Source organism: Lepisosteus oculatus, chromosome 15 (genome assembly GCF_040954835.1).
Source record: "Lepisosteus oculatus isolate fLepOcu1 chromosome 15, fLepOcu1.hap2, whole genome shotgun sequence".
NCBI classification, from domain to species: Eukaryota; Metazoa; Chordata; class Actinopteri; order Semionotiformes; family Lepisosteidae; genus Lepisosteus; species Lepisosteus oculatus.
The window spans coordinates 18,579,519-18,601,788 of NC_090710.1; the positions used below are offsets into that span (position 1 = coordinate 18,579,519).

At 39.4% G+C, this 22,270-nt stretch overlaps 1 protein-coding gene across 1 annotated transcript in view; it reads left to right on the plus strand.

Moving 5' to 3' along the window:
* Window positions 1-1,302: 1,302 nt before the first annotated feature.
* bcl9 (BCL9 transcription coactivator) overlaps window positions 1,303-22,270 on the plus strand; it is a 172,153-nt gene continuing 151,185 nt past the window's right edge. Inside the window, exon 1 of the mRNA XM_069178833.1 lies at window positions 1,303-1,542. The gene's annotated coding sequence lies outside the window, so the exon portion shown is untranslated. The remainder of the gene's footprint in view (window positions 1,543-22,270) is intronic.

The window sequence follows — 22,270 nt, forward strand, 5'->3', positions numbered from 1 at the left end:
GCAAATTGACTTGTTCTTAACGTTTCATCTGGAAGTGAATTAAATCAAGATCCCTGTTGGAATGAATAAGTAGTCTGAACCTGGACTTGAAAATAATGTATAGGACGAACGAGAGAAAACAACCTTATCTAATGACATAAAAAAAAGAAATAGAAATGTTTGATCTTTAAAAAAAAACTTGGAATAACCTTTGACTCAGGCCGTGGCCCGTGAGTGGCACTGTGGCAGACGTCCTGCACTGTATGAGGATTTCATGCAATACAACCCACAGGACGAGAGATTTTACTGTCTTTTCAAGACACCCCAGCTTCCCTGACAAGGGGGAGTTTGGGGGTGCACACACTTTGTTTCTCGTCCGCTGTGTGCCGTTTGTGCTCACATGTAAGTTTGGCTGTTCTGGCCCTAATCCTATCGTTTCTTTCCGACGCAAGTATCAGGCTTGTGTTTTTGTAGCGGTGCGTTTCACGGTTCCTGTTCTGGAATTCCTTGCCCCCCGCTTTGCCAACACACACGCAGGCTGTTTGAATTTAACATGTGACAGCAGTCATCTCACAAAGGAGCGTGTTCTCCAGCTTCCTTTTCTGAAGGGTTTCGTCTCCCCCCAAACACCACCACCACAACCACCACCAAAGGTTTGAAACTATGGCCCCCTTCCCTGAGGAAAAAAAATGTTCCAAACAGTAATTTGGCAATGGAGAGGTTAAAGTAATTCATGCAGAGGAACTTCTACATCTTTGGTTTTTATTGTTCCCTAACCACTACCCCCACCCCCTCTCTCCCTCCCTCTCTTCCTCCCACCATTCCTCTCTCTGCCCACCCTGCTTAAGAAGCCTGGCTGAAGATGCAGGTCCCACCCCACCCCCCACTTCTCCTCTCTCTGCTATTTCTTTTTTTTTTTTTTCCGAAAGCTTGCGGTTCTGGCTCCTTTCTTTCCTCATCAGCGCTCCACCACCAGCCCCGGTCTGTGTTATGTATAGCTCTTAGCTCTCGGCAGTAAGGGAAGAGCTGTGTGGGCCGGAGTGAACTGCCTGCATGTCAGAAGAGTTAGGGAGCCTCACATTCTGAAGGAGAAGGGGAGAGGGAGAAGGGGAGGGGGTGAAGGAGGGGTGGGTGGGAGCTGGTGATGGTGTGTGTGTGTGGGGAGGAGGGAGGGGGGGGGGTTAGGCTGTCTTGTTTGTGGCTTGTCAGCAATTGCTTGAGACAAGCTTCCCTTCCATGTGTGAAAGCTACTTGGCATGAATGCCTGGGCCGTACCAAGTGCAGACAAGCCGGGAGGGGGGAAGCAAAAGAAAAACAGATCAGACCAGACCAGACAATAGGCCCCTCAAGTGTTCCCCCCAAGTTGCTTTGATGTTGTCCTAGTGTCTTGATGCTAAGGGGGCCAGGGATTGCAGGGAAAAAGGTCTTTGTGTGGATGTGTGCACTTTTTTTTTAACCCCTCAGCACAGGAAAAAAAAAAGAAACCCACAAATTATGAAAAACAAAACGAGCCTGTAGCTTTGTGTGTGTGTGTGAGGAGCAGCAACCAGCAGCAGTTTAAAGGTAAGAGGACTGTATGTGATTCTTCATTGCTGTGTTTTTTTTGTTGGTAGATGTCGCTGGAGTTGGGCTGCCTTAATGCTGTGGGTGTTATTTGGAGCCTCCAGCAAGTTCCCTTTTTCTCCTTTGTCGTAATCATTCTATCTCCGGGCAGAATTTCAGCCCTGATTTTTTGGGCTGGGGGTGTGGGGGGTGGGTAGGTGGTGTGTGCGTCGAGGCAGGGGGGGTGGGTGGTGTTTGGAGGCTGTCATTGGAAAGTCTTGCTTGCAGTCTGAAAATGGGATGGCCTCCTTTTGCTTGGCCCCCATGCATATGTTCCTTTTTTCTTTTTTTTTTGCAAGGGGGGGGGGGAGGTTTCCAGATTTCTTGCTTATGTGAAACTACAGGAACTATAGCTAATGGTCCCTTGTATAATGTTTGCAATATTTGTGAAATGTATTTGATTTATTGTTGACTTGTTGGTGTGTCTCTTAAATTTGGGGCTCTTTTCATACAAACAGCAGCCAAAGATAGCTGCAGTGATTACTGCTCCTGAGTTTCTTGAATGCCTTTTTTTTCTCTGTTATGTCAAGGGCTGTCTGCTCCACTTAGCTCCCAAGTGAGGGGACTTAAAGAGATCCTTTCTCTTTTTATTTAAGTGGACAGTACATGTAATTTTTGAGAAGATTCAGACAGAATCACTTTTGCTTGTAGTGGTGATACTAGTCAATTCAGTTCTGATATGCACACTGCCCACTGTAGATCAGAATGACTTTGTATCTGGGAGATGCTTTTTCTGTGTATGTTTTCAGGGTGTGGGGGCTAAGAACAGAAAAAAATACATGTATTTCTAAATCAAAGATTTAATGTTGGACATGCTTCCAAGCTGAAAGTGTTTACACTTTCATATGAAAATTGTAGCACTTTACTGTCAGTGCCAGTTGAATGCATCAAATTCCTCCTGTCATTTTTAGAGTTTTTTAATTTGCAAAATTAAATTGCGAAATTACACTTGAAGCTGTCCGCTGTCAAGCTGTTGGGGAATGCCACGTATCTGATCGAGAGCAAGGGTTTTGATTTGTGCCTTATTTCAGTGTCTTCTGAGAAAAGAGAGTTTTCCAAACTACACACTTTGCCTCACTATTGCAAAATGCAAAGTGCTTGTATCGATATCTGTTACACTCAACTAGAATTTTCGGCAGGACATCGCAAATTTTGTGTGCATTGTTTTTTAGTGCACATCGCTTGGCATTCCAATGATTGGACTAATTTCCAAGCTGTAACCTCTCTCTGCTTTTCGTATGTTTCTGGTGAGGTGTTTTCTGGAGAGATACTCTAACCATTGTTGAAGCTCAGAATGCATTCATAAAATGAAACAGCATAATTATTAAATGTATTGTGTATGCTTTTATTCCTTTGTAGAACGGATTTACATCCTTAGTAATCTTGAAACTTTTACAAACTTTGATGTTCACATAAATTCATCTTTTCTTCATAAAGCTGAAATTAGTTAACCTGTAAATTTCCTTTTTTTACATGATGAGATTTATTGTAGATTGAGGCTTAATATTTTCTGGTAACTAAAACATTACTAAAGATAAGGTGCATTGCCTCTAGCAAATTACAATATAGTGGTTGACAGGCCGAAATGCATTTTTTAAGAGTAATACATTAACAATGACTTTTACAGTGCAATTGCATTCTTAATTGTGCTCAGTATTTCAAGAAGTCTTTGAAAAAAAATGGACAGAATTGACAGGCAAAATTGTCTCTGGTATTCCACAGACACATTTAACTTGTGAAAATGTATATAACCATCGCCTGCTAAAGGCTCTTCAAATCGCATCCAGGAAAAGGAGAGTTTTGTACCCACTGACCTCGTACCAAAAAACCTCTGATCTTCTTAGGAGCACTGTGATCTCAAAAAACAAGGAAGACTCTTTCTCTCTGCTATCTTCCATCTTATGCTAAAGCTAATTGGATCATGGGACTTTTATGTGAACAAACCTGTAAATTGTGAACTTTAAATTCCAGCAAATGCTTAATTACAAAGTGTAATATTAATATGTCAATGTTAAATTGAAATATTTAAAAATAATAAAGGCATGCAAGAGAAAATCTGGTGTCACCTCTGTTGTGTATAAACGGAACATATTGAATCACCTTTTAACCGCACAAACACCCTTTGCTACAGAAATACAATAGGCATTTGCAGTCTCAGAAATAAAGGAATCTCATTGTTTATCTTTCATCCAAGATGGACATGTTATTATAATAATAATTCATAATAAGCTCTCTGGAATGAAAAGCACCATAAAAATGCAATTCTAAAAAAAATAAAAAATTATTATCGGGTTGTGCAGGTTTATTTTTGTCTAGATATTCATGAGCAAGTCTCCGTTTTGATTTTGTCGATTGAGTTAATGTATCTGCTAAGTGTTTTGCTTTGCTGCCTTTAGGCTACTGTGGAGTAGCTGTTAGGGTTCACCGAGAGGGTTGTGGGTTGAGATCCCTGGGATGACTACTTTGGTGCCCCTGTGCAAGGTATGTCTCTTGGATTGCCCCAGTACATGCCCTGCTGTGTAAATGGGTCTCCACGTTGTCCATGTAAAAAATTGCTCCTTTGTTGGACATAACCAATTAGTTCTGAAATGGTAGGGAAAGTATTAAATTCTGGTTCCCCCTATTGCAATGTTGACAGATAGCTTTGTTTTTCCTACATCTACAGTCCCCCTCCTATTTCTTGTATCTCTTATTTGTCTGCATAACACAGAAGCTCTGGGTCAGCAGACATGAGGCTGGTCTCAGCTGTGCCCTGTATCGGTGGCAGTGCAGTCTACTGTATGTCTGGTCACCTTCCATGCAGCTGTCTACCTTGCTGCTTCTGCATGCTGTGCTTGGCCCTCAATGGTTGATGGCCCAGGGGTGCTGTCTGAACAAACCACGCTCCGTGTCCTCCTTGTGCTCTTCAGTGTTCCCTGCATCCTACGCCCTGTGCCTGGGATTCACAGCCTGAGGATATGTCCGCACTCAATGAACAGAGAAAAAAGAGCTCTCCGACCTCTGCTTGGAGTCCTACAGTAAAGCCCAGCAGTGAGTCAGATGTCTTTCATTCTCTGATCATCCTTGCAATGGTCACGTGTGTGTCCAATAATCCTGCCCCTCTCTCTTGTGCATGTGACAAGCACCACAATGCAGAGAACGTGCATGTTCAGGTTCTTAATGATTTTACCTGCCTGTAATGCAGAATGTTGCTATCTAAGTGGATTTCCATATTTCATAGAAAGGCCTGCGGTTTCTGGATATAAAATGTATTTATCATCATAAATTATACAGTACTTATTTGTAAAATGTCTTCAAGTCATCTGTTAAAATTTAATTTTTGTCCAACTCTTTTAGTCTGATTTTGAAATCTTACCTCTCTGTCTCAGGTATTTAGGAAAGGAGAAGTTCTCCTGTTGCACAAACAAACTTTAGTTTCTATTAGTGACACCTTCATGTTCAATGTTTACATTTGTGGTAACATATCAACAATAAAAAAGTGTATAATTACATTATCTAAATGTTTTTTTCCAGTTGCATTTTGTGACTCAGAGACAACAGTAGTTTTCCTTTCCACTACATGTTCATGGAATGTATTTGTGCAATCGAAAGATGACAAAACAATTTTGCAGGGGCCAGTTTTGGAGCTGTTTGTGTGAAGTGTCCCTTAATCTGTAAATGCTTCGCTGACAATACACTGAACAAGACAAGTTCACGTTGACAAGACTGAACATTTCAATATGTCTGGGATTCTGTACAGAAATTCACGACACTGTAGAAAATATAGGTGACTTTCAAAGTTAGTGACTACACTAATTAAAATAAAAATGAAAGCCCAAATATTTTTTGCAAACGTGTGGCAATTTCCATTTTGTCTTGTTCCATGGCCACTTTAAGAATGCTATCAATACAGAACATGAAAGTTAAACTTCAGAGGCCTTCACATTTCCAAATTCCATATTTTGTAACGCAAAATTAAAGAGCTCAAGAAACATTAAAACAGGGGCACCTGCAGGGGCAAACAAAGATCCACACCACATCTAACAGCAGCCTCTGGATGCACATTAGCTTCAAAGACCTGTTTCATGAATTCATTGAATGGTTGAGAGAAAAGGCATTTAGGAAATTTGGAAGCTTGTGTCCATATATGTACTGTTGCATGCACTCCACATTCTCACGACATTCAAAACAAAATTATGACCAAGAACTATTGTGGAAATGTAGATTCCTAAAATATTCATCTTTAGGTGGAGTTTTGTGAAAGAATAAATGTGCAATACATTTGACTGTTCATTTAAAAAATGAAGCAAGATAGGGACAAGCACAGCATGAAGCAGAAACAATTGTTCTTATCCAGCTGCTTGTTTCTGTTCTTCTTGCCTGATGTAGATTTTTATACAGAAAATGCTAATTCATATCACTAGCAAAGGAAACTGGAGAAAAATGTTTAGGGATCCTATTATGGCAGTATCCTTTACATTCAGGATATGCAGGATAAACATTTGCCTACTCTACGTGTATATAGTTGTCATGATTAGAGTTTGTCCTTGGGTCTCGGTGATCCATAAATGGATTTACAAGCTCCATTTAAATTTAAAGATGTTCAAGTGAGCATTACACCCATGTGGAGACCAAAAATGTTGATGAATGTCTGTCTTCAGTCAATGTGTAAAACTGATCACTATAAAATCAGACCAGAAATGACCAAATGAAAAAGAGTTTCGACCAAGTCAGTAACACCGTTATTCAGTTAAATGTTATTCATATCCACTCATCTGAGCAGTGACCAGGGTTCTGAACTAGTAACGGGAAGGTTATAGGTTCAAATCCCTAGTGAGATAGTGCTCTTACTAGGGCTTTGAACCCACAATCTTCCAGTTATTAGTCCTCAACTCTGAAAACAAACAGTGGCCCAGATGTGGTTTGACACCTTATTGTTTGCTTGGTCCATGAGTTAGGTACTTGAATTGTTCTGCTATAAATACTCAGCTGTGTAAATGGAAGAAAATTAAAGTTTAATTAGATAAAAATGATAGACACATTCATTAGTAATTACTATATATGAGTATCAAGCACCTATCTTTGTAAAAGTGTAATGCTAAATTTACATTCAGCATATTTCGATTTATGGGATTTTATTAAATTATGTCCTGTCTCATAGTATCCTGGTTAACATGGGACTCATGTGATTATCCTGGAGTTGTGAGAAAATATTGGCCTTGTCAAGTATTTCCAAGAGGTTGTATAAAGTAATACTGCAGTTACATGAGAAATCGTGATGCAAAAGATTGATAGCTTTCCACAAATTACTTCATCCTTGTAATAGTGGTCCTCTGTATAGACTGTAGAACATAAATAACAACTTTTTAAGCTGTTCGTGAGCTTGGCTATGTCTAGATTTCTGAAAAAATTACACTATATTTTTTCTTTACAGGAATCAACAGGTCATCCATTTCAGTCATGGTGTTTTTTAATTATTATTTTACGTTTGGCCTCAGAATGAGCCCTGTTTTGTAGAACAAAATAACAAATATGTTTTGTTTTGTGGAACAAAACAAATGTGAATGTGAATATGGGTGAATACTGGGGGGAGCCAACTTGAGCCCAACCTGGGGCCAAAATGGGGCAATTTGATCCAAAATTTGTAATTAGAAAAACAAGTGTGCAACAGTCCTTCAATTCTAAAAGAAAGACAGTTAAATGTGGAAGAATGTGAGTGATGCATCAGGAAGTGATGTTTCTGAAGGTAACTTTCTGCTGTGCGCACCATTAAACGTCTTCCCCAGAAGACTTCCTGGCAATAATTTTCCAGAACTGTACTCAAAAGTTTGTTATGGCTGATCCTGTGATTTATTATTTTTAGTGAAATGGAAAACCTTACTCTTCCTACAGTAAAAATAAAAGGAAGAAAGAAAGATAATGAAGTCACAGAAAGGGTGGGTGATGTATTAGTATGCTGTTTTTTTCCAGATTAATGTTCCACGTCTTGTTCTTTTCCAGGGGTCATGGTACTTATCTACTGAAGTACATTATGCAACTCAGGAAGATTCTATTTTTTCTTTGATATTTTGTGACAAACAGTCCTTCTGTAATGGATTGTGGGGGCATTGCCATTTGTTTATGGCCAATCAAATGCAATCTAGTCAAATACTTCAGATGTCTTTCATTTTAATTAAACAAACCAGGAAGAACTTGCCTTTGACTGAGGTTTACAAATACATTTTGCCAAGCCCCGTGCTTCCTTCCGAGATGAGCAGGAGCTGAGGACCTAATGAATGCTGCAGAACTTTTGTACTCCCGACCATTGTACTTGATAAGATAGAGTTGCTATAAAAATATCCCAAATACTTTGTGTTTCTTTGTTTTAAGGAAAAAAAAAAGGATAACTTTGCATTGCAGTGCAAGTTTTATGAATGTGGTTCCTAACGTGCTTCTTTTCAGCATTTGTACCAAAGGCTTTATGTTGCATTCTGTAGTACAGCACCCAATAGGCTATAGGCAATTAGTCTACAGTAAGGGGTCTTACATTAGGATAATATTTTGTTCAATAGTTCGCTTAGTTTGCATGAGTTTTCGCGAGTCAACTACTAGCTACACGCAATTAATTATGTGTCCACAACCTCAGTTTTGCATTGATGCCATGAGACAGCTAATAATTTAAAGAATTCAGTTAATGAAACTTATCTGAAAATTCTTTGCTCCCAAGTGCACAATGAGACTGTTGTGGGGATTTTTGCTATAAAGGTTTAGGCTGCATTTACACTTTTTTTTTCCAGATGATCTAAATGTGGGTAGTTCTCTTTGCAATGGAATATATATCCACTATTTGTTTGCAAATCAATACTCCAGGCTTGCTTAGAAGGATACTAGCTTGTGTTATCTTCGCTCACTGCTGTGTTTTGTCAAAGTGGAGGTGAAAACATGTCCATGATGAGAATGTTACTCAGTGCCACAGGAGACCTTGTGGGACGTAGTATGAAGCTGGACTGTAAACCCAGCTTTAGTGGTGTGTGGTAATCATTTCATGCACACTGGTGTGTGCTTCTGCTGTCGTTTGTCAAACCTGACTTTGATTTATAGACTGGAGCCCTCAAATGCTTTGAACCTTTCAGTGTTTGAGCTACTTTAATCAATGTTTATTAACACTGTAGCTTAATTGCAATTGTAAAGGAGGTTAAAAGTGAATGGACATGAGGTGGCGTCCCTTCAAGGATCTGCGAATCAGTGGCCGTCCTGAAAAGTCCTCTTGTCTTCCTCTGCTAATGCTGTCTTCATGATAACACCAATTCACCCTATCCTGTTGCTCTGGTTCAGCACCTTGCTTCAAAAGCAATTCCCCCCTGAATTTAATGTTCCACTTCCCCCTAGAATAATTATTTGAGGACAATGCAAAAATTATGTAGCATTTGTTACATCAGTACTGTAGCTTTAGATAATGGGTTAGCTGGAATCAAACTTTCATTTAATCAAAAGAATCCAGTAATACATCTACATATACAAGTGGGGTAATCATATATCATTTGTGGGATATCCTTGCTGGAAAAGGTTTAGGTTAAGAATCGTCATTTTTTCTTTTTTTTTAAGGAAGGTATTTAAAGAAAGGTAAAAGTAAAGTAAGCTGTGTACTTTCAAATATTTTTCCCTGTAAAACGCTGTGAATTTCCAATTTAGCTGACGAAACTGACCACTTGTTGTGCATTTTATCCCCTTTTGACTGAGGAGTACGGTGTATATGTAAAAAAAGTCTAAATCGATTTTCCAGACTTCTGTGTGCTGGTGGGCCTGATACACTTCTTCAGCACTCTTAATCCAGTTGCTGTTTTCTGCCACTTGGCTCCATGCTCCTGTGTGCCTCTACAGTCCATGGGCCTCTGCATGTGACTCTGACTGCCCCTGCCTGAGACAGAAGCCGCTTTCAGAGAAGAGTGCTGGCTTACGATCGCTAAGAAAACCTGTTAGAAGTGCCATTGATTGCTTTTAATTAACTGTGCAGCGGGTTGTTTGTTTTCTTGTCTGCTCATTGTACTTCAGCAGAGCTCCACAAATGACTATTAAGTGGCTCTGTTTTCCACATCGCAAATTATCCTGAACTAAGGGAATAAATATGTTAAACCACTGAATGTTGTATTTCTCTTGTGAAATCCAAGATTGTTGAATGAGAAAGAATTCCAGTGTAATTGAATTTCAAGAAATGTGGAAAATGGACACAGCTATAGCTATAGCTCTGTTTTGAGGTGTTAAACTGTTATTCTAGATTCAAGATGCATTTTTTTTGCCACATATAACAAGTGTATTGGAATGCTTACTCATTCAGCTACACCCGGTAACATTAGAGAAAAACGAAAATAGGCACAAATGACAAACAGACATGGACAATAGGTTTAGACAATATACATTATAATACAGCCAAGACTGGACATTACCCCCCACTAGTGTCAGCTGCACACCTATTTCCACTCCAGTGCTATCATGCTTATTATAGGAATTCAGAAGGAGTTACTGCCCTGGAACATGTAACAGCAGATGCAGACAGATTATTAACAGAATCATATCACTCCTGTTCTCATGTCTTGACTTCTGCTTTTGTTATGTAGTTCTTTAATTTCTGTGACACTTCGGTCACTCTGTGTTTTGCAACTTTCTCTGCACCCTGCAGGACTGTTTTCATTGGGTGAAGAGTGAAGAAGTCCCTGGTGCAGAGGTTTCAATGGGTCGTTAGGTGTAGAAAAGGGGAAGACCAGTAAGATATCCAACATGATGCTGTGATATTGTGCCAAAGAGAAATCTCTAATTCAGTGGTAAAGTACACAAGATACCATGTTTAAACTGAACACCCTCTTATTGAGCTATGCACCTTTGTGGTGCCTATTAAACAGTCTGAGCTGAATGGTTTTATATGAAGCTTTAGGCCCTGTAGCTGTAAATTTGACATAATGTACCCATCTGGCACTAACCCCCTAAAAACCAATTACAAGTTTGTCTGAAAACTGAATTCTAATGGCTTTCTAGGTAGAGATTGTTTCACCACAAAGGAATGCAGTTACAGCCTCTTACTGAGAAGTGAACAATACTTGCTAATAATTGCTTTGTTCATAAATGGGCATTTTTACACTGTAAATAGAATTACCATTGTAGAAAAAAAAGTCGATTTTGTTTACCAATTCAATATACAAATACTAAAGTTTCCCAGTTCTAAATGTATTTTTCCTTTTCTACAAACTGGAAAAGTAAGGTAATGTAAAACTTTATCCTTCTGTACTTCCCTGAAGAAATACTTGCTTTTCAGTTCAGTTTATTGGTAGATTTTTTTGTAGGTTTGCAGTTGGTAATTGTTACATGCTGAAAACTAGCTAGAATTACTGTTAATTAAGTTAATTTGCACATTTTCCTGAGCAGTGTACCATATCATCATAGCTTGAAGTAAATATTTCATTATTAAAGTTAAGGGTAAGGATATAGTTTAATAGCGAGGGACTATTTCAAGATTGATAGTTCAGCTAATTTCACACAGAAAAACTTGATGATGATTTTTACTGTTACCTTAACTCACCCGGTTTGATGAAACAACGCAGAAAAGCACACACACCACGACTTCAATCGTAGAGTTTCTACAAAAATGCAGACAGGTAATCTGAAACAAACCACACCCAGAGGAAAAAGAAAGCTAAAATATTAAAACTCCTCTTAATATTTCACTCCTCCTTTCATTTAGCTTGACACAAGAGCAAATAATTACTGGTAGATTTCTTAAATCCTCTGACCGTTACATAGTTTAAAAATTATAGTAAGTGCTGTATAATATATAAAATTACTTAGTACATTTCTACCCTTTTTACAATCAGAATCCACAAACATCTTTTTCAGTTTCTGCTCAGGTTAGCCAGGAATACTCCAGCATCCAGACATCCCGGACAGAAAAATCCCTTGGATTTAGCCCAGGAGTCTTGGATTACCAAGTCCCCTGCAATGGATTTTTCTCATTGCATTGTGGGTGCGAGAAAGATGCTGTGCGATATGCCGTCCACTTTTCCGGATAGTCGCACACAGAATTCCCGCTCCAACACTGTTTCGTGCCTGACACTGTCCCAGTCAGTCTCCATGATGAATTTTGGAATGAGATTGGATGAGGGATAAAACAGAATCACCAGATACATTCCATGTTACTCTCCCTCCATTTGGAATGACCAAATCACCGCAGCCTTTGGGTTAAAACCAGTGCAGGTGCCCAGACAAAGAGCACCATATCACCCTGCAACTGACATCTGGCATCCCACTGAAGCTCAGCAGGTGTGAGCCTAGTCAGTACCTGGCTGGGAGACCTCCTGAGAAACACTAAGGTTGCTGCTGGAAGAGGTGTTAGTCGGGCCAGCAGGAGGTGCTCACTGTAGTGACAGGGAAACTATACTGTAAATAGGCGCTGTTCTTTGGATGAGATGTAAAACCGAGGTCCTGACTCTCTGTGGTCATTAAAAATCCCAAGGCGTTTCTTGTAGGGGTGTTACCCTAGCATCCTGGTCAAAGTTCCCATTGGCCCTTACCAATCATGGCCTCCTAATAATCCCCCTCTATGAATTGGCTTCATTACTCTGCTCTCCTCCCCACTAATAGCTGATGTGTGGTGAGTGTTCTGGCGCACTATGGCTGCCGTCGTATCACCCAGGTGGGGCTGCACATTGGTGGTGGTTGAGGGGAGTCCCCATTACCTATAAAGAGCTTTGAGTCGAGAGTCGAGTGTCCAGCAAAGCACTATAAAAGTGTAAGCAATGATTATTATTATTATTAGCACAGTGAGAAAGAGGTGGCCTGACCTGTCCACCTGTCACAGCCATTTGTCTTGTGACAATCTGCAAGCCCAGCCCCATGGTGCCCCCAGCTGGGCTGATTGAAGAGCAGGGTGTTTCTCTTGAACAATACTGCAATGTCTCTGGTTCCTCGCAGGCCCAAGGAGCTGCATTTTCACTGGGAAGCCAGGGGATCCTGGCAATTGTACTCCAGTCACAGCTGGCTAATCTAACTTGAAGCAGAGAAGGCTGGACTACTGAGCTGAGCCTGACTTCACATCTGGAGGGGTCAGAAAAGACCGCTTGTTACAGATATAATGTTATAGGCCTGTTTCCACCAAAGAACAGGATCTTGTGGAAGCCATGTCCCTTATTCTATGCTTCCACACCTTAGACAATTTTTATTTTTGCAACAGATTGCTCACGGGTGATTTCAATTTTTTGAAATCCTCATGTCAAGTAGGTGATAAGCGCTTTGGTTTAGAAAATGTCTGTAGGTCCAAATACCTACTTCATTCATTCTCACCTTGCAGTCCAGGTTAATTCAGAAGGTATCCAGCGAAGCCCAGGGAAATGGCTGGTACTGGATGTGCTGTGGTGTGTTGAAGGTGTTTCCAGACCACCTGGAAGGTGCCCTCCCACAAAAAAGGGAGGTGTGGTTTACCAGTCATATTCAATGTAAGGTGGTCTCTGTGAGACATGCCGGTGCACTGTGAGAGTGATGTATTGGGGTCAGCCATTAGTCAGATTATACCACGTCTCCTGTGGTTTATTCTATGTTTTCCACATGGTTAGCTCTTGAGTGGGAGATGAGCCACCGAGAAGAGAAAGCCACAGGCACACCACCCACATGTGTTTTATAATTTTACTCTTCATAGCCCAGACATGCGCAGTTTCATAGTCACCCTGCTGCTGTAAGTAGGAGGGAATCAGAAGACATATAAACCTTGAAATACAGCACAATTATAGGGTTTCAGCGCTGAGTTTCTGTACAGTATGTTGCCCAAAACCAGTAAATGATTGTCTGGCTCTTTAGGGAGTTTGAAGAGTTTCTGTAATACCTCTTTTATAAAAATGTTGTACAAGATCAGACAGCTTTTGGTCCTTAGATTGTGAGGTGACAAGACGTGGCTTCAGAATTCTGGAATACGTCTGTAGAAGTGACCTTGAATACATTAGTATTCAGAACAAAGAGCTGAAGATGAAATAACAACCCCATTGTTTATGGCACTAATGATATTTTGAAATAAAAAAATAAACAACTTTGCATCTACCCTCCCTTCTCCAAACCCCATTTGGGCAAAGTTCATAAAACACAGGCATCACAGTAAAACGTTTCAAACTCAGATGCATTTATCATCATAATTAATCAATGTGGAGATAGAATGTGGAATTTAAATGAATGTGTGGTGACTGTGCTGCTGTGGTGAAGTTGTAGAAAGTTTCTGTAATTAGTATTTTGCATGCTATTGCTACAGACAGGCAAAAAATGCAGCTTCTTCACTTATTTCTTTTCTGAGTTTGTGACGGTTCACTAACCCTAGAGTTCAATCACAAAAGTTTTCCTCACCCTGCAGTTTCACCTGAATCTCAACTTCAAAGAAAAACTTCTTAGGGGTGGAACTTCGCTCTACAAAGAAGGCATGACACATTTTCCATTGCAGTTTCATGAAGAACAGGGACTGTGCAGCAAAGAAAGCACCTCAAAGCCCAATAAAGATCCATCTCTATAACTTTTTCAATTTCTTTTGCCTGACAATGGTTTCAGTTTCTATAAAAGAAGCTTAAAAGCTGGTGTTTGTCTCACAAAGTACGATGAGCGAAGAAGGCATCTGTCTGTAGAACTCCATAAAACAATTACCCACAGCAAATACAAGTCAAGTGATTTGATGTCCAGCTGTCATACAGAAAAGCAACTTTAGAATTTTAAAACTGGCTGGAAGGCAACACATGATATACTTAAAGGAAGTTGTTTATCACTGTAGATTTAAAACCGTAAGGCCCACTGCTATGTGATAGCAGTTTATTTTAAGATGTGAAGTGTCAAAGCATCACATGGCTCTTTTTTCCTAAGCCCAGCTGAAACAAAAACTGAAACATGTCACTGAATTTCCTTCCTTCCTATCATAAGTATTTTAACAAATCAAAGCTCCATTATAACAGACCTGTGCTGTAGAGAACCCCCTTATACTATTGTACAATTCAGTTATGGAAACCAGGCCTGTATGTTTCTGACGATGCGAGGGAACTATACTCAGAAAAGTTTTGTGTTTGTGAATGTTCATGAAGCGATTCAAGCTGAGACTTGAATTGGGGAGACTCATGAATGCCTGTAGGGAAAACTTGAGACACTGTGAATGTAGCAGATAGCTGCTAGCCATACACTGGCAGACCAAAGGCTATTCTTGGAGTCAGGAGTGAGCACCATGTGCATAGGCAGAAGTGTTCAATTAAGGGAATTCTTGTCCTCGAGAGCTGAAGACATTTGTTCCAAATGATCTGTAAATTAATTCGTTTAACAAATTACCTGCAATCGATTGTACCAGTACATTCCCCCCAAGCCTTTACAAACTGGTGATTTAATGGTTACCTATACAGCCTGCTAGACTGGAGCTCTGCAGCAGCAGGGTGGAGACGCCTAGTCTAATGATTTTGGTCACTAAGGCAAACTGTCTATGCAAAGTGTCAAATGCAAACACAAATTCCTCGGCTGCTAGGGCTGGGGTAAACTTCCAAAATGAAACCAAAGCATAACTTGCCTGTTAACATGTTGTCAGTGATATCAACACCCAACACTACAATTCTATGTGAAGCTTAGGCAAAAGCTTTGTTCAAATACAAATCCTACAGCTTGTGTTGCACTTTGTAATTGCACACACTACTGTATATAGTAAAATGTTTTTTTTTCACTTTTCACTTTCACTTTTTTTTCGGTCCTAGATACACTGTTGTGTTTTTTTCATTGCAGTATATACACGGGTTACACAACAACTGAGCTCTTTAGCAGAGCATAGATATAAGGAATGGATCAAGGAAGACTGGCCTGTTTCAATTAAAGTCTTGCTGCTGGATTGGTCATTATTCATGCACCATGTGAGTGAAATATGTCGTTATTTGAGCTCATGTAGCAGAGCAACAGGAAGTTAACCAGTTTTCCTCTTGTTGGGTGGTCTAGTGCGTTCTAATACTAGGCTATCATTTGCATTTGTCAGAAGGGAGAAGACAAAATGTGGCCAAAAGAAAAACAGGAACATTGCAGTTGAGGGGAACTGCAAAGGATGGCACTCTTGTCCAATTTTAAACCAAAAAGGGTTCAGCTGGGAAAGGAAAGTGAGAAGTTCTACAGGTTTGCTCCATGTGCCGTGCATGGTTGTTCTGTGTTATAACCAGAAAACGCATGGTTATGGGTGGAGAAACGTCACCGATGACCAGTGGACAGAACTGCCTGCCAGCACTGTTCTGATCGAATCTGGGTAAAGCAAACTTGTGAGACTTCAGAGATTGGACATATGTTGGGCTCTGTTGACTAATTTTAGAATGGGTGGTTATTTCATCTGATCAGTCAAATTCTTTTACGCTGAATGCCCTGTGCCTTCTTCGCATCCAACAGAAGGGAACACAAGAATTGTTTTTGTTCTGGCCTTGGCTGTGGTTTTAGTTGAGATTTGAAACGACTTTGGGAGACAGGGCTGTTTTCCTGAATTGCACTGCCCGGGGAAGCAGGAGTATCTTTGGTTAAAAATCCCATTTACTGCCTTAGAATGAGTTTTAAAAACAGGGCCCCGTTGAGCCGCAAAAAAACATTCAGCTTGAGAGAGCCTGTGACGATGTTTGGTAAATCCATTTAATTTGCTAAAATTCAATTTTCCTTTTCTAAAATAACTCAGTCATGCAATGCTGCCCAAAAGACGTCGTGAGAGAGCCTGGAGTAGTATGGGTGGAATTCAATGAAGAAATGAAATTAGATGTCATGTGACAGGATAGGGACAGAACTAATGTCCATTCCTAAAAAAAAAATGCATTTGAAACCTAGCATCTATTTTGATGACTGGCTCATGTAATTCAATTTAGCTTTGGCAGGCACGGCTATGCTTTAATGCAGACTTTTAAAATGTCAACATATTGTAATAAAAAAAACCTTTGGAAGTGGGACAGTAAATCTACAGCCAGATCTTTCTGTGCTGCAGCCCCTACACATCCTCATATGTGATCTGTTACATAAATTGAACGCCATTATTACTTCCAGTGGTAGTCTGCATACTGATGCTCTCACATAATTCCTCTGCAGCAGAGAAACGCAGGCTATGTGTGAGCGATCATTTTTCTGCTAAGTGGATAAACAGTCAAAGCCCGGGAGAAAATCTTTGTTACCATGGAGCCTCTCACTGTTTCTGTTTGTGAAAACCACTACTTGTGCAAAAACATATATAATTTGGTGATATTGTGCTCCTGACACCGCTAGACTTCCCTGTGAGTGGAAGAGTGTATTTGTGGTCCATATAGTGACCGAAGGATCTCTATGACGTATATGTTTAATTTATAACCAATCAAAGCAATTCAGTTGTGCTTCCCAAATTCAGTTGCTTCTCCTTAGGCTTTTGTTTGCACCTTTGAGTAAACCCGAATTTTCTCCCAAAGTGTAACAGATGCAGCCAAAATGAAAGTTCCAGAGGTCTGTAGCCACACATTATGACTCCTTTAGTATCAGAATGAGCCATTTTGCTTTTGGTGCGTCCCTGTAATCTCATATTAGCAGAAAGAGCACACAGGAGTTGATAGATGCGGTAGGTCTCTTTTCATCTCATCTCTGTCAGGAAAGCAAATGCTAGTGGAAGACAGTCTCAGTGAGTCTGCTGTGTTGTATATATTAGATTCTGAAATGTGCTGACTGTAGGCTGCTGGGATGAGGTCACCAGCACAATTATTGAGAGGATGAAGCCAACTAAGAGCAGTCCAGCCTTCTCCTAGGACATTATTCGGCTTGTTAACCTCTGACGTGCAGAGCTGACTGGAATCCCTGAAAGACCAGCTGTACCTTCAGCATAGCATAGAACCGAATGCACTGCGACAGCTGAGGCTTGAGCAGCCATGACATAGAGAAAATCTAGTGCAACTACAACAAGACAACAAGCTCAAAGGTAGAGTATGTAACTTGTTGTTCACATGGGTTGCAGATGACCAGGCAGGAGCATTTGTGCCATAGGCACAGGCATACTGCTGAGAAATTAAAAACAAAACTATACTCTTTTCTTTTCATTTTAAACATAGTACAACCCTCTCCATCTTCTCTGATCCTGCTCACGGTGTGCAAATAAAACTGTGCAGGATCCAACACTTCCTTTAATCTGTAGGCATGTTTTCATTTGTGGCTTCACAGAGTATTTGTGTGCAGTCGCAGTCACAGAGCTCCAGTACTGAGATATTTCAAATGTGAAACTCCTTGTGCTTTAAAGGCAGAAAACCAAACAGAAGGTTGTTGTTCAAGATCCAGCACAGTGAAAACGGAGAAGTTCATAAATTGACGGGAATGGCCTTAAATTCAGAGCAGAGGGCTGAACCCTTACCTGAAACACACTGCCAACATTTTTAATTGGAAGAAAACAGTACAGGCCAGTGCTTAAGCTAAGGATTGATTCAAGCTCCCTCTGTCCAAGTAAATTTAAAGTACAAAACCTACTTATTGTTTTGTACTTAATGCTGTGACTTGGAAACACTCAAGATAATAGACTTATGAGGCAGCTAATTCAATTTGAATGGCTACGCTAATGTTTTTCAGTGCTTGTATAGCTTACCGATTTATTTTACACTAGTATTTGGACAAAACATTATTTCTGAGGACTAGGCTGCTGCTTTGCAATAGAAAATATGCTTTACATATGAATACAAACCAAATTATTTCAAAGACAGCCAAACATCACATCACATCAAACGTGCTCTCATGAGTAAGCAATCCGTATATAAATACTGATTATGGATAATTCACTCGTTTGCTTTAAATATGAATGAAGGTGTTCAGTTCTCATGGAGATTATTTAATACTAACTCAAATATGAGTATAATAATAATAATAAAATAATAATAATAATATAAATAACTCCAGCGTGTCTTTGGACAAGTCATTTATGGTACAGTCATCATTGAGAACTTTCCACTAGCAAAGATTTTCTCCTACAGCACCACACTGGAAGCAGTTCAGTGTCAAAGTGTTTATTGATGAAGATCATGCTAGACTGTTTAAAGCTCTGCATCAGCTTAATAAACCCCGAGGACTATTTTCATATTATTAATTTTAATGAAGAGCAATACCAGATTTTTTCCCTCATTACCAGCCCTCCATGCTAGTCCCAGATTTTTTTTTTGCCTCACTTATAAATGCCTTGATTATTCATTTAGTTTTGTCTTTACTGCATGTACTGGAGTACAGCGAGGCACTTAGTTTGCCACTTGTTAAATAAAATACATTGGTACCTTATAACAATAAAGCATAGTGTGGGAATTTACTGGCTCATAGGTGGCAGTAGGATTTGTAATTATAGTATATCAACTCATTTTGGATTTGATAATACTTTTTAAAAAGATGTGGAAGAAAAAAGGTTACAACAAGTATGTCAATGGGCAAAGAACTGTATTTGACTGACCTCTTCTACATGATCTTTTGTGTATTGTGCATTCTATTTACCACTAATAAGTATAAACCTGTATTTAGCAGCTGCTAAAACACTCCAGTGCCTTACAAGAGGTCTTTGTAAGAATTCTTCAAACAGTGTAAGCAAGATTTCTGGGTGAACTTTTAAACTTCTACATTTCTATGTCTGTTTTGTATGAAAATTGGTTTCCCAAAGGAAAACTGTGTTGTTTTTCAGTGTTAATAAGACAACAGTCAGTGTTTCCACCATTATCTTAACAAAATGCATTTTTCTGTGTAAATGGTCATATAAAATGGCTCCCCGAAGGTAACCCCTGGCATTCTGTAGACAAATACAAATACATCTCCTTCTATATAATCACAACAGGCGGTTTCGAACTGCGGAAGAGATCAATGAAGGAACTGATTGCTGTCCTAAAAATATCAGTGTTAAGAGGCAGTTCCAATAAAAACAGAACTAGTTTCCAAGGACTGTAGTTTTTATTTTTTATTATTAAATTAACTAAATGTAACTTTTGTGTACAATCTGTGAGCATTCAGAAACCAATTAACCAACTGACACACAGTCGTGTGCCTACTTGTTGTGCTTTCCCTCAATGTATTTGAAATTCTGTTGCTTGACTGAGCAATTACTGTTATTTCCTTATTTGGCTATAATTGTATGGTACTACTTTTTTGGATTTTATAAATTAAAAGATAAATTTCCTGTTTTTCTGATTTACCAATATGTGCTGGGAAACACAATTTACAAATGTTCTAGTACATTTCATCTTCATGATCAGTATCCTCAGAAACTGATCTGGCATCTCTGCAACCATGCATCAGTGCTTCTTCAACACTTGCATTGTCTCATCTGTGTATTTGAGGTGAGGGAGTACAAATCATTATTTCATAAACACAAGCACCTACTGTACCTCTACAAGAACATGCAAGTACCTGCAGAACTCCAATATTGTATGACATAAACATGTTAGTAAGGAATTGGCTGATTGGTAACATGGAAATGATCCATCCTCACTCCCTTTCATTAGAATAAATTAAATTAAATGAGGAGCCATTCTGTCTGTCTTTCTTGCAGTGTATAGATTAACAAATAATGAATGGTTTGAAATGGATGTCTTACTAACACAGTTCCAACTTTAGTATTAACCAGAGTAGATTGTGAGGGGATTTGATTCGAGCACGCAATGTCCTTAAACGCAATCAAAGGGGGTACTTCGAGGCAACCAGTTAATGAAATTAGGAACGTAAGATCAGGTAAATTTATGACTAGAAAAAATAAACCAAATTTTTACCATATAAATTCAGGATGTCAGGAGGTGACCATCAACCACTCAGGCTAAACTGTCTCTCTTGACTCCCTGAGAAATGACAATATAATATCTGGGGATTGATTAGGTACTAGAGAACCAAAAAGGTTGGTGGTGTTGCTTGTCACAGCTGACAGTGCTGTAATTAGTTTGGATTATTTTAATTCAACTATAAATAGTTTTCTAGTACTGGCCTCATCTTAGGCAGTACAGAAGATTCAACCAACATTTAATCTGTGCTTTTGTTCATTTATGTTTGTAACGTTTAAAATATCAAAGGTGATTTCGTTATATTAGGCAACAAAATCTAGTTCTGGTTTTGCCCATGATCAAAAACAGGGCCGTTGACGTAAAAAATATAATGAGCAGCCTATATAAACACCAAAACTAATTTTGAGACCTAAATTCTCTTCAGTTTGCTGCTTTTGTAGCTGTTGTTATTCTGAAGGTCACAATGGGTGCAAGATGAAAATTCTTCAGACAGGCTTCTGTCTAACTGACATGGTTATAACTTGTATAAAGCTGTTTATATTCTAATATGTCATGAAGACAGAGACCTTCCAGTTGTAATTGCCATCTTATTGGGTGACCTTTAGTGAAATAAAATGAGTGAGGACATTAAATATTTAAAACTCTTCTTGAAATATGCAAAAGGTTTACCTTCCAGAGATTAAGCAAGCTTCTCTTATTTACTGTGAGGAGGGAATGCTATGTGACCTTAACATCAAGACGTGGATCCTTTTAAGTTTGAAAGTGGCTGGAGTAAGAACTCTTCAGAAGAAAACCAACCTCTCCCCATCAGTGTTGGGAAATTCTCAGCCTATTTCCAACCTTTCCTTCCTTGTCAAAATAATTGAAAAGGTAGTTGACAACCGTCTCTTTAGAAATGGGCTGGACAATTTCAGTCTGCATTTTGTTCTGGTCACAGCACTGAGATTTTGATCTTTGCTATACGTCTGCAGTGATCTCCTAGCAACAGACTCAGGGATATTATCCTTTCTTATTTAGCTATGTCTTTTTGCTATATTTGGTACCCTAGATCTTTAGATCAATTTCGCATTGACCCTCTCTTAAAAGGCTTCTGTATGTCTCTGTTGATAATGCTGTGAGTACAGGCTGGTGTTCCCCATGGCTCAGTCTTGGGGGCCTATTTAGTGTGTACATGGTATTACTTGGAGATATCAACTAGGCTTTCTTTTCTATGTTACTAATGTACAGATCTCTGAGTCATTTCCACCCCAGACTGACATGACAGTGTCTGACCGCACAGACTGTTTAATTGAAGTCCAGTCATAAATGGCTTGTAATTGGTTGAAGTTAAAACAGAAATAGTGTTAATTAGCTAAAAATCCAGATGATTAAGATTGAACTATACTGGGATTACATTTAACGTATCTGCCCTCAAGAACTCAGATCCTAGATTCTTAGGTTTCATTAGTCTATATTTTAAGTCTGTGATGAGAAATATTTCTGTTGTTTTCACTTGAGCAACATTATTAAAGTCAAAATCTGTCTGGTAAAGAAGGACATTGATATTCTGGTTCATGCCTTTCTAGATTTCCCTCCTGATTACTGTATTTCCTTATTTTCTGTATGTCAAACACCAATCTCAACAGACTCCAACTCGTTCAGAAGCTGCTGCTGCCTCCAGCTTGTTGATCCAGACCCATTTCTTTGATGATATCACTCTGGTACTGAGGTCTCTGTAGTGGTTGTCTGGACAGTCTAGATCTCAAGGTAGCAACCATAAAATATGAGCACTTTCAAAGGTGGGAATCTGCCAGCCTTCACAGCTACCTGATGCAACTGCACCAGGTCGTTTGAAATCTGAGAGCATGAACGTACTGGTGGCACCCAAGCACTGTTTTAAGTCGGCTGGACATGGAGCTTTTTTATTCTTATTACAGACTTTCTTTTAAAATCAAACTGAAAACACATCTTTTGAAATGAGTTGTAACTGGATTTGTAGTTAC